This window comes from Tamandua tetradactyla, chromosome 9, assembly GCF_023851605.1.
Source record: "Tamandua tetradactyla isolate mTamTet1 chromosome 9, mTamTet1.pri, whole genome shotgun sequence".
NCBI classification, from domain to species: domain Eukaryota; kingdom Metazoa; phylum Chordata; class Mammalia; order Pilosa; family Myrmecophagidae; genus Tamandua; species Tamandua tetradactyla.
In genome coordinates, this window is record NC_135335.1 from 60,095,928 (window position 1) to 60,108,208 (window position 12,281).

The window sequence follows — 12,281 nt, forward strand, 5'->3', positions numbered from 1 at the left end:
CTGAAATGTTTCTCAGTCTCATCAAAGATGAAACACCTTTATTGATTACATTTTAGCACTGTCACCTATACTCAAAATTTGATGGCATGTCAAAATCTTCAGCAGAAAATACTGAATGGATTGTCAGACCTCAAGAGCTAAAGTAGTAGGATTCATTTAATAACGAGATCTTTTGTAAGTACAGAACTTAAAAATAGATAACAATTACATCCTCAAAGATTTTATGGCTTCCAACAGAGGAAAGTCAACAGAGGGATGGATGCGAAAGTAAATGCAAAATCAATAAGGAACCATAGCTTGGTAGTATCTTCTGCCCAGTCCTGACATTGAATACCTGCAGTTTATTGTAAGTAGTCAGCTTTCTTTAGACCAAGCAATGAAAATATAAGAAACACCTGCATCCCAAGGACATCTACCCTATTAAGGAGGAAATACTAAGCTCCAGGGGGTTAGTGACTTCCAGAGGATGGGGCCCAAAGATGTTTGCTCTTGCTGCTGCTGAGAATTCACCAGGACACAGAAAAACAGGGGACAGATCTCCATTCACACTCCCCAGAGTGTGATGTTCAGATCAAGGGACAGTTAAAACTCTCCTGGAGGACAACTGAGAGAATGACAGAGCAGTTATCTGCATAGCCAAAATACCATAAGATGAGAAGGACACAGCAGGTATCTGCATAGCCAAAATACCATAAGATGAGACCAAGGATGGAGCAAGAGGAAAATCAGCAATGTACAACTGCGAATTCCAGGACAGATATTGAGATCAAAGTATCTAGAAGATTCTCCTAGAAACCCACCGCTATTGTGGTTGGATGCCAAGCATAACCCTGAAAGTACAGATGAGTTGTATCAGTTCTACTGAAAATGCTCAGACCAGTTCAACCATACCTCCACCCTTCTTACTTTATTTTAAAGTGTCTGCATGAGTGTGTGGCCCAAGTCTGGCTGGAAATAAAGGATCCTTAAAGCAGCAAACCAGTCCCTTAAAAACTATTTGTTTATGATCATGTTTTGATCTTCTTTGAAATTTGTTTGGAGAAAAGCTCTGAACATTTTTAACTGCAGATGTATGCATTTTTGCAAGTGAGATTAGGGGAAACATAATCCAATCTGGTCCGTATGGTTAAGACATCAATTATATATTTAGCTTGTATTCTGTGTATTGGACAAGTTATTGGGTCCTCCTTTCCCTGCTCCTCAAATGAATAACGCTTATTGAGGACAATCTAGTTAAGAGGAGTGGAAAAAAGCACTAAAATACTGAAATACAAAAAAGTTTTTAGAACAGGAAGAACAGAAGTTAAAAAATGATAGTATGAGAGAAGAGAAAAAATATTTGCTTAGGGAAATGAGACTCAGAAGAGCAGTTTGGAGGAGGTTGTATTTGACATTGATATTGGACAATGTTTGGCTTGCAAAGTGCCAAGAGAGGTAGTTATCTTGAGTTTGCTTGGGGAAGGTGGTGTAAAAACAAGAAAGAGGGCAATGAGGCAACAGAGGCATTGGCATATGTCCGCTAAGTGACAGCAAAAGTCATGGTTTGGCTGGAAACACCACTGTGAATATTGGATGGGAAGTTTTTTTTTTTTTTTTTTTTTTTTTTTTATGAAGTACTAATGAAGACCATGAAAACTGCAATTTCTTGGTCCTGATGTCATCATGTGCATTCAAGTTGAGCTTGTAGACCAAGTCCCATTAGCTCAGCAAGTTGCTTACCAATGTTTTCCAGATCTCTTCAGCATTACTCCAAATTACTTTCCATGGTGCCCTAACAGCATTCTCAGTACTTGCCTTGGGTATGCCTGGCCCTCATTAGTTCAGCATGCTAGACCCACATTTCTGTGACATCTCTTTGTCCCACAATTTTAAATTTGCCCAGCAAAGCCAATCAGCATGACTATGCTGCCTCCATGGAAGTAATTTTCCCAAGTATTATTCAGACTTTCATAGAGGTAGAAGTTATAAATTAAGCAAGTCTCAGCTATTGCCACCACAGTGGTCTGATGCTATTATGTACCCAAGATAAGTCCATATTCTTTTAATTCATTCCTATGGGTGTAGATTATTGTGCTAGGACCTTTGATTAGGTTATTTCAATTGAGGTGTGTTTCACCCCATTCAAGTTGGGTCTTATTGCCCTTACTTGAATCCTGTATAAGAGGATAAAGGACACATAGAAAAAGCCAGGAGGACTTGAGACATCACAAAGAAAGTGAGAGAGGAAGCTACTAAGCCAGAACCAGAAGCAATGAAACCTGGGAGAAAAGGACCAGAAGATACCTGCTATATGCCTTTCCATGTGAAATTGGGGTTCCAGATGCTGGCAGCCTTTCCTCAGAGAAGGTTTCTTCCTCTTGATGCCTTAATTAGGACATTTTCATGGCCTTAGAATTGTAAATTTGTAAGCTAATAAATCCCCATTGCTAAAGTCAATCCATTTTGGGTATATTGCAATCCAGCAGTGTTGGCAAACCAAAACAACCACCATTCTCTCTTCCCACTGCAAGTAGGCCAATGTGGCTCACAATATCGCCTGTGTGCTACACTGGATATTGGCAGAAAGTGAGAGAATGTAGAAATTTTTATTTCCCTGCCAGCAAGACCAAGGGGTTAAATGATTTGTCAAATTTTGTTCAAATAGCCATATTGCTAGGAATTAAATTCAGGATTCTGGATACTCAAGGAGCAATGCATAACTAATTGTTTCTCTTTTTTACATCTACCCCAGTCACTAATAGTAAACAACATGTCTATACACTTAGGCTGGATTGTATGATGTGTGAATAAAACTATTTAAAAATGGACAGAGAGAAACAAATACTAGAGAAAATGCAGAGAAAGAGATGTACCTATTCACTGTCGGTAGAGAAATGAGAGGTGCAGTTCCTTGGAGGGCAGTGTGGTGGTTCCAAAGGAGGCTGGGGTGGGTTTGCCATAGGATCCTGCAACCCTGTTGTTCAGTATATACCTGGAGGAACTGAGTGTGAAGACAGGAAAGGATATTTGCACACTGGTGTTTCTGGTAGCAGTGATTGTGACCATAATGAATGGAGGTGGCCTAAGGGTACAACAGCTGAGGAATGGAAGGAGGAATTATGGTGTATACATACAATGGACTATTGAGAGGCCACCAGAAGGAATGAAGTTGTGAGACATACAACTAGACGAATGAATCTTAAGAACTCTATGTTGAATGAAATGTCAGGAACAAAAAGACAAATATTATCATGCCTCAATTATATGGATTAACTATAATATAAAAACTCAAGGAACTAAAGTCAAGAGCATGGGTTATCAGGTTGGGGCTTATTGTAAAGGATTCTAAACTGTAAGTTCTTACAGCAGTCACATATATTCAAGAGGTGTCATTGTTAATTCTAAGTCTGAGATACTGAGCTATTTGTATATAACCTGGTCTTTCCCAGAAACTTCGGGTATTTATGTGCCACCTGAGACTCAAAGTCAGAGCTCTGAAACTATGAAAGTCAGCAGTACCCCATACAGGAATGATTTAAAAGTTGAAAAAGTGATCAGACATCGAGTAGAGATATGAGTGAAGCTCATCTGGATAGGACTAAGGTATATCAGAAGACCACGTAAAGGATATTGTCCATATCTTAAAACTTGAACTTCTGTGTGAGATTAAAGGGAGAGATGTTTATTTAGTGCAAAATTTCTATTTTGGGTGGTGTATTTCTTAATTTAACTAGTATGGTCAGGCTAGTTGAACACCATAAGTACAGGGAATCTTGTATAGGGCATGAGATTTTCTTAGTTTGTCCAGGTTAGTGTTATGCCCTGATAAATACCAGAGTGATCTGGACAATGAATAAAGTATTTGTGGGGTCCCCTTGGGCGGGTAGGGAGAAAGGGGGAAAGATTCAACTTCTCCATTTGTAGAATTTCTGATATCTCGCAAGCAGTGAGGACAACCACATTAATCTTGCGGCTTGCCCCTATGAAACTTATCCCTGCAAAGGATAAGCTAAGCCTACTTAAAATTAGGCCTAAGAGTCACCCCCAGAGAGCCTCTTTTGTTGCTCAGATGTGGCCTCTCTCTCTAAGTTGACATGGCAAGGGAACCCACTGCCTTTCCCTCCTATGTGGGACATGACTCTCAGGGATGTGAATCTTTCTGGCAATGTGGTACAAAAATTTCTGGATGAGCTGGGACCTGGCATCAAGGGATTGAGAAAACCTTCTTGACTCAAAGCGGGAAGAGAGAGATGAGGAAAAATAAAGTGTCAGTGACTGAGAGATTTCAAACAGAGTTGAAAGGTTATCCTGGAGGTTATTCTTATGCATCATATAGATATCCCTTTTCAGTTTATTATGTATTTGAGTGACTAAAGGGAAGTACCTGGAACTGTAGAGCTGTGCTCCAGAAGCCTTGTTTTTTGAAGATGACTGTATGAAGATATAATGTTTACAATGTGACTGTATGATTGTGAAAATCTTGTGTCTGATGTTCTCTTTATCTAGGGAATGGACAGATGAGTAAAAAATATGGATAAAATACATATAATAAGGGAACAAAGGTTAAAATATATTAGGTATATGGGAATACTGGTGGTCAAGTATATAAGAGTTTTTTCTTTTCATTTCCTTTTCTGGAGTGACACAAAAGTTCTAAAAAATGATCACAGTGATGAATATACAACTATGTGATGATATTGTGAACCATGATTGCATACCATGTATGGAATGTTTGTATGTTAAGAATGTTTGTGTGTGTATGTTGTTTCATCAATGAAAACATTAAAAAAAAAACACCCAAAGAAAAAGTCCAAGGAAATGTTCTGGATAAAAGGAAACTAAAGACACGTGTCAACTAAATGTAGTACCTAACCCTAGAGGTGATCATGCTCTGGAGTGAACAAAAGTGATAAATGGCAATACTGGGTCAACTGACAAAATTGGAATACAGATGATAGATTAGATAAAAGTATTGAATTAATGTTAAGTTTGTTACAAAAGATAATTGCTCTCTAGTGATATAAGAATATTTCCTTATTATTAATCAATACAACCTATGCAACATATGAAAAAAGAGTAAACAGCTGATGGCATTAGAGGTAAACATTTCCAGTCGGCCATTTTGAATCTGTTGGGTTCAATGGCATCAATGTGAACCTCTTGTGTGTGCGCAAAACACCTGGTTAGATTTTTGCCCCCATGGAATTTAGGGGAGAAATATATGTAAGGAGAGAATTCTCCTCAAGCCAAATGGAATTTCCATATAGATAGGTTAAGTTTTACAATACTAGACAGGCGAGCTGTGGGCCTGAGACCAGGTAGCTGGAGGGTAGATATTGTGATACGGTGCAATGCTTGAGGACGGTCAGCTGCTATGGGAGCACCCCAGCTGGCACAGTGAAACCTATGCTCTTCCCCTTTCTGTATTTGAATGCAGGCTTGCTTTGGGCATTTTATGCCCTATATTCATATAAAGGAAAGACACAGATGACTTCATCTTGCTAAAACTAGATAGACAAAACCCAGAGCATTGAGCAAACTCATTAACTTGGAAAATCCTCTTAAGCACTTGTTACTCTATCAATAGTTTTACATTATTAATGACTTTCCAGAATTTCAGAATGTCTTTAAATTCCCACTTGACCATTCTGTGCTCACGTGCAATTAGCAATAAGAGTTATTACTTGGACTATTTACTAAGTACTTGAAACAAGTTACATGCTTTACATGCAAAATCTTACTGAGACTTATCAATAATACTGTAGAATAATATTATCATTCACAGTTTTCAGGTAAGAAAACAGAGGCATGAATGACCAGTTGGAAGAAGAGCTGACAAGTGAACACAAAAGCAGCAGACTCTGTACCACCTACGCATGTTAAAAAACCCACACGTGGGCTGGTGCGAGGGTAGCTCAGTGGTAGAATTCTCACCCGCCATATGGGAGACTCAGGCTTGATTCCCAGACCATGCACTTCCCAAACAAACAAACAGGCAAACAAACAGAAATTCAACAAATGATGCTGCAGTAAGGGGATACTCACATGGAAAAAGAATGAAATGTGATCCCTGCCACACAGCATACAAAAAAAAAAAAGAAACCCACGTGTCATGTTTCCCATACAACCAACTTCCCCTTGAGTTTTTTTTTCTGTAATTAATAGCACCCATTTCCTGTCTAGTAAGGGATATTTCCAGAGGTGGTTATGTCTGATAGAGCAAGAGATATACTGAACTCACAAGACTATTTGAGAATTAAATTAATGTCCAGCCAAAAATACTTTAAAAATGTGAGGCATCGTATAAATGAAAAGTACTTTAATGCTTTCTTATAGTAAAAACGTAATGGTAGACAATGGTATACTGTTAAGAGAAATAGTCATGTTCTTAGAGGTATGTCTCTACTTGCCTTTTCCCTTCAACTAAATAATAATATTGTGCAGAAAGGGAAGGGCTCTTAGTTAAGGCTGAATCTCTGAAATGGAATTTACCCCTTTCCATAGAAGTATCCAATTTTAACGTAGAAAATTGGGAGGTTCATTTTAAGAAAATAATAGGCCCTCAGTCATGCTTTCCTGACTTGATTGGAATACGATGAATGACAAGAAGTAGTAGATCCTATGAATGAGGTTGACTTTGTGGATTCAATCCTATAGCTTTATAGACAGACTTTTTCATCTCACTATTTTATTAGCAGGTTATAATTTATACCTCAAGTGTCATGATAATTAGCTCCCATGAACAATTATTTACTCTCTACCAAACTAAAAAGGTTTTGTGGTGCTTTTGGCTTTGTTTTGTTTCTTACAATGATGTAAGTGCTGTCTTGGGCAAAGCAAACACACTTCCACTAGGAAGGTAGATACCACCCAGCGGAAAATGTTTATGGGTTACAAATTTGCTAACTACCTGGATACTAGCACAAAACCACCCCTTACAAATTTACTTTTCCACTCATGTTACAATGGTGTGAGAAATGTCTTCTCATTAGGTCAAGGGCTTTGCTTTTTCTTAGAAAAGTTGGAAAAGGGGGAAGGAGGCAATGTTGGCATAAATGGTGAACCACTGGCAATTAACTCTTGTACTCTTTTGTTACCTATCTGATGTTTAGGAATTTAAGATCAAACAAGCAAACGTGACTGATGTTGAATATTGAGAATTTTTCTTAAATCATAGAGCAGAGATTTATCTCAAATTAGCCCAAAGAAGTCAATATGACTAAAAATTAAATTGTTTGTCAGCAAGTCTTCAAGAGTTAGTTTTCATACCTGTTTTTACTAGACTTTGACACTAGACTTTCTCACACACGCACATACACACATATAATTGTTTTGTCTTCTATTTCATAGAAGACTGCAATTTCTTTTACATTTCTCCCATTTTATTTTATCAATTTTAGCAGTTTTATCATGGGCTCACCACTCTTGCTATGGCTTGGGGGAACTATGAATTCGAAGTCTATTTTACAAAAGTGGTTTTTAGAACCCAGCTGATTGAATATAAAATCCTATCTTTTACCCATGGTTCTGAAATTGCCCGTGTCCTTTGCACTTTCATAAACTGCTTTCATTTCCTGAATGAGACCTATGAAGTCTGGCCGTGTGTCTCTTAGAAGATGGAAATTGCTGGAGCGGTGGCTTTTCAGCCTTTTAAGCACAGTGTCTTTGGAGCACTTTGTCACAACATATCATCCCAGACACATCTGCTCATTTATTTGAACCAGAGAAAACAGCTTTTCTTTTAAGATCTTCTGAAATCAGGCATATTGCTGCTTGATTACGTCCCAAAGGTATATGCCATTGTCGCCTTCAATGGCTGAACTTACTATCAACCTATAATAATTATGCATCTTTTTCTCAGTCCTTTGAAATATGCACTGGTGTTTGAGTACTCTGCTTCCATGAAAGCAATGTTAGTCATCACCATCACAATTAATCGTGAACATGGGACTGTTTAACACTGCCAATCTGCTCAGCCTAAGTCTGAATACAAAGAAAGAAACACATGTATGATTTAGATTTAATGGTAGGAAACTTTCAGTGGTGACTAAATGCTTCGTGCTTACCTCACATAATATCTCGCTGTTGTCATAACATGCTGAACAACAGCAAAGTTTGAAAATCTACTAGATGGTGTTCTATTACACTATACTGGAAGTGGAAACAAAATTGGAATTTTAACTCACCAATGATACCGAGCAGCCTCAGGCAGGGAAATACACGCTTCATGCCTTAAGATTTCTACCAGCAAAATCCAGACTGCATGAAGTTCCCATTTCCTGTGCTATCATTTTAAGTAACTGGTTATTGAACTTCTTCTTCCCACATGCTACTCCCATGTTGTAAGTTAAAAGAGCATTGAAAATTCCCTTTAGACTCCCAGGATAATATTGTTGAGCACTGATTCCACAATAGCTCTCCATCCTAATTATATTACTTAGACATGCTTCTGTTAACTAAACCCCAAATAAAATGTGCCTTCTCTATGATTATAAATATATGGCTTAGACAGGGAGTTACCTGGAGCACCACGCAGGTAAGCCCAGTTCCAGGGTGGGTGGGCTCTTTAGAAGACTGGGGGTGTGGGTGGAGGTGGGGGCAGAGGAAAGGTTTCAAAGCCAGGTGAGCTGCCCTTTGGGAACTGAGCAGAACTGTTTTTGGAACCTGAGACAAAAGGAGAAACACCCCCTATACACACACTCAAATAAATACCCTCTCATATTTTAAACCAGATGGAAAAAGTTAACAGAAGTTCTACGATCACAAAGCATGTCTATATGTAAAGTCTCGTGTTGCCCAGTTTGTACATAGGCTATTGTCAACCCTCACAAACCTGCTCAGTGAACTTTTATAGAGGACTGTTTCTGTGCATACTCAGGGTCTTAAGACAAACAACAGCCTGCCTTTACTGAACACTTGGATATTTTGTTCATCATGAATTGTTTGCCTTAATTTTGATGTTTAAAAAATACTCCATTAAAATATTTTTTTGTCTTGATTAACTGTCACTTTTGGTTTTCCCTTCAACTTTGTGCCTTTGGTGAATTCCTCACCTGCTTCACCCTAAACACAGTCCTAACTCCCAGCATAAACAGTAATAATAAATTAAACAGAACAAAACAGGAATGATCTGGGTGTCTCACACGTAGAAAGGGTAAGTATTACTTATCTTCATTGGTCATGTATGTGTACAGGTTTGGAATATAAAATATATTCATTTTTCTGGTCATAGACAACACTGCAAACCAGTGGTCAAAGGATGTAACCAAGAAATTAAGATTTAAGGGATGATTTTGATACTGAATCGTATATAGATATTTCTTTTTGCTTTCTGGTACACTGGAATAGACAGAGGGAAATACCTGAAATCTCTAAATTGCAGTCCAGCGGCCTTGATCTCTGATAATGATTGCATAGCTCTCATCTTGTGACCTCGTGATCATAAAAACTTTTTGACTAACCTTTGTTTGTACCCAGTTAACCAGTTTTCAACTTTAGAGTCGTGTAATAACAAAAGACAACCCCAAATGCTTATTAATGAAGGGTCTTGGGTCACCCCAAAACTAACCCACCCCAAGGCCAAAGTTATCTTGATAACCGAGACTGGGTCTAAGCAAAAAGTGGCCTGTCTGACATGCTAGTAACTTAGACTTTAACCTACAAGTCATCTACACCTTGTTATAAAACTAAAAACTCACACCGATACAGAACGTATGTAGGACTAAACTGTGACTAAGCATGTAATCAATCAATCTGCGCATGCTCAATAATCAGTCCATCTCTAATTACATCATCTGGGCCACTGTTTTCATTTTCCTACACTGTCCACTTTTTAATTCTATAAAACTATCAGAATTAATGCAGTTCAGAGAGACAGATTTTAGGTTGATAGCCCATTTGATCTCTTACTACATACCTAGTAATAAACTTTTTCTCTCTTTTGAAACCCTGGTATCTCAGGAATTGGTCATTTGAATGCATCAGGCAAAAGAATTCGTGGCCTTTGTCCAGTAACAGGGAGAACAAAATCAGGCCTAGAAATTACTAACTGGAACAGCTGGTCTAAGTCCCAGAACTCACAGTTTGAAAAGCTTTTAATTATGCTGTTTCTCTCTGAATTCCTCTGCCTAGTCATTTGACTATAAAGCTTCAAGTACAGCCTGTAGCCTCAGGGGTTGGGGGAAAGTCCCTGACCTCCTGCTCTTGGCTTTCTGGGTTTGACCAACAAGTCTTTGTCCCAGCTCAGAAGGTATTGTGAAGTCTAACTGGCTCCCATATCGAGCCCAGACTTACGTATGAACTTAGGGCCATTCCGGACTCCAGCACTGACCTCAGTGGAGCAGGAATTACGTTTTGCACTTTCCCGGGGTCCTTCCCACGCTCACTGCTACATACGCATCTTTCTGTCAGCTCCCAGTCTGGGTGCCTGTCTCCCCAAAATAATGTGCCTCTCTAGGGAGGGCCTGGAGGGTAAGATCCCCCTATGAAATGCCTTCCCACTTCCAGTTCAACATTTGAATAAGTGATTCTGATCAATGGCCCTGAGAAAATTCAGGATTCCATGAATGGAGAGTTTCCTGGATGTTCTCATTCGTTCATTCCTTAAAGACAAAGTTATCAAGTGCCTTTTTGGTGGTAAGCACTGCTCTAGGTGCAGGGGATAAAGTGAATGAACAGAAGGAAAGTCTGTGCCCTCAAGGTGTCAACACTCCAGTAGGGGGAGGTGCCCACAGTCTCATCCTTAAAATGTGTGGCGTGTGAGAGAGAGAGAGCTGTGCTAGAAGGGCAGAGAAGGCAGCAATGGGTGGGGGTGGAGACTACTGGGCTGGATGTCATCAAGTGATGAGTTCATAAAAATGATGTACTGAGAAGGTGACAATTGAACAAGATTGGACAGAGGTGAGGGACTGAGCAAATAACTGAAGCATGGACTGGGGCTTGTTCTAGGAAATGGGCAAGTTCCTTTTCCAGGAGCTTGGCTGGAACATTCAAGTGTCAGCAAGGAGACCAATGTTTTGGAGCAGACAGAGAGAGAGAGAGAGAGAAAGAGTGAGTGTGTGTATGCGTATGTGCGCATGGGTGCGCGTGTACGCGCACATGCTGGGGTGGGTGGGTGGTGCAGATATCAGAGGACAGTGTGGAGGGGAAGGGAGCAAGCCATGTAGGTAGGACTTTTTAAGCCACTGTAAGAACTCAAGCTATGCTCTGAGGTGGGAAACCAGAGATTGGTCTTGGTCACAGCACTGATATTGCTTGACTTATGTCTGAAGGTCCCTCTGGCTGCTCCTGAGACTGAGATGGCTGGTGACAAAGGTGAAGGTAGGGTGGAGGTCAGCGGTGGTGGTGGCAGAGGTGGAAGCAGAGGAAGCAAAATGAATTGGCTGGATTCTGGGTAAACAGTGAAGTTAGAACCAATGGCTGAATTGAATATACAATGTGAGAAAATGTGAGTCAAGAACAACACCCGAGTTTTCAATCTCAGCAGCCAGAAGAATGGAAATGGTACTTTCTGAACTTGAGGAAACTGCTGGAGGAGCAGGTGGGGGTGGGTGAAATAAAAAGTCCACTTTGGGAGATGGTGACTGTAAGGTGCCAGTTAGATATCCAAGTAGCTGTATGAGTTGGGCATCTGGATAGGAGTTTGGAGTTTAAGGGAGAATCCAGGGCTGGAAAAAAATAGTTGGCATTTGGCAGGGAACAGATGGCATCTAAAGTTGGAGAGGACCTGACTGGCAGACTTGTTTCATGTTGCTATCCAGTGTTTTAAAGGAGAGAATTTGTGTGCCTTTGGATGGAGCATGTCACCTCCTAACATCTATACTAGCCTTCACTCTCCTTGCCTTTGTACCTGTCCTACACATACTAGCGTTGTACAGTATCATACCTATGATCCTGAGGAAGCTACTCAAGAGTAGGCATCTTGCTCTCTTTAGTTTGGTGATAGATACTCTTGTAATGTAGCTGGTTCTCTGTAAATGCTTGGTGAACAAATGAATGACTGCAGGTATCAAAAATGGAAAGTTCCCTACAAAAGGTAAAGGAATGTCAACTGTAGGAATATACTGGGCAATAAGAAAGTGAGGTAAAGAAATGCTCTAATCTCACAGTTCAAAAATAAACACTAAGGAAAAAAGGACAATGAAAGTTGCAGAAACATTGAAATCATGCTAGAAAAGAAACAGATTTCAAGGTAAAAAGAATTAGGCAGGATAAAGAGAGCTGTTTTATAGTGACAAAATTACAATATGCAAAAAATATATAACTAGGGATCTTCTTTTGTTGAACAACACAGTATCTACATA

The 12,281-nt window shown here is 39.5% G+C and overlaps 1 protein-coding gene across 1 annotated transcript in view; it reads right to left on the reverse strand.

Annotated features, from left to right (window-relative positions):
• CTNND2 (catenin delta 2) overlaps window positions 1-12,281 on the reverse strand; it is a 990,776-nt gene that overhangs the window by 527,305 nt on the left and 451,190 nt on the right. The window lies entirely within an intron of this gene.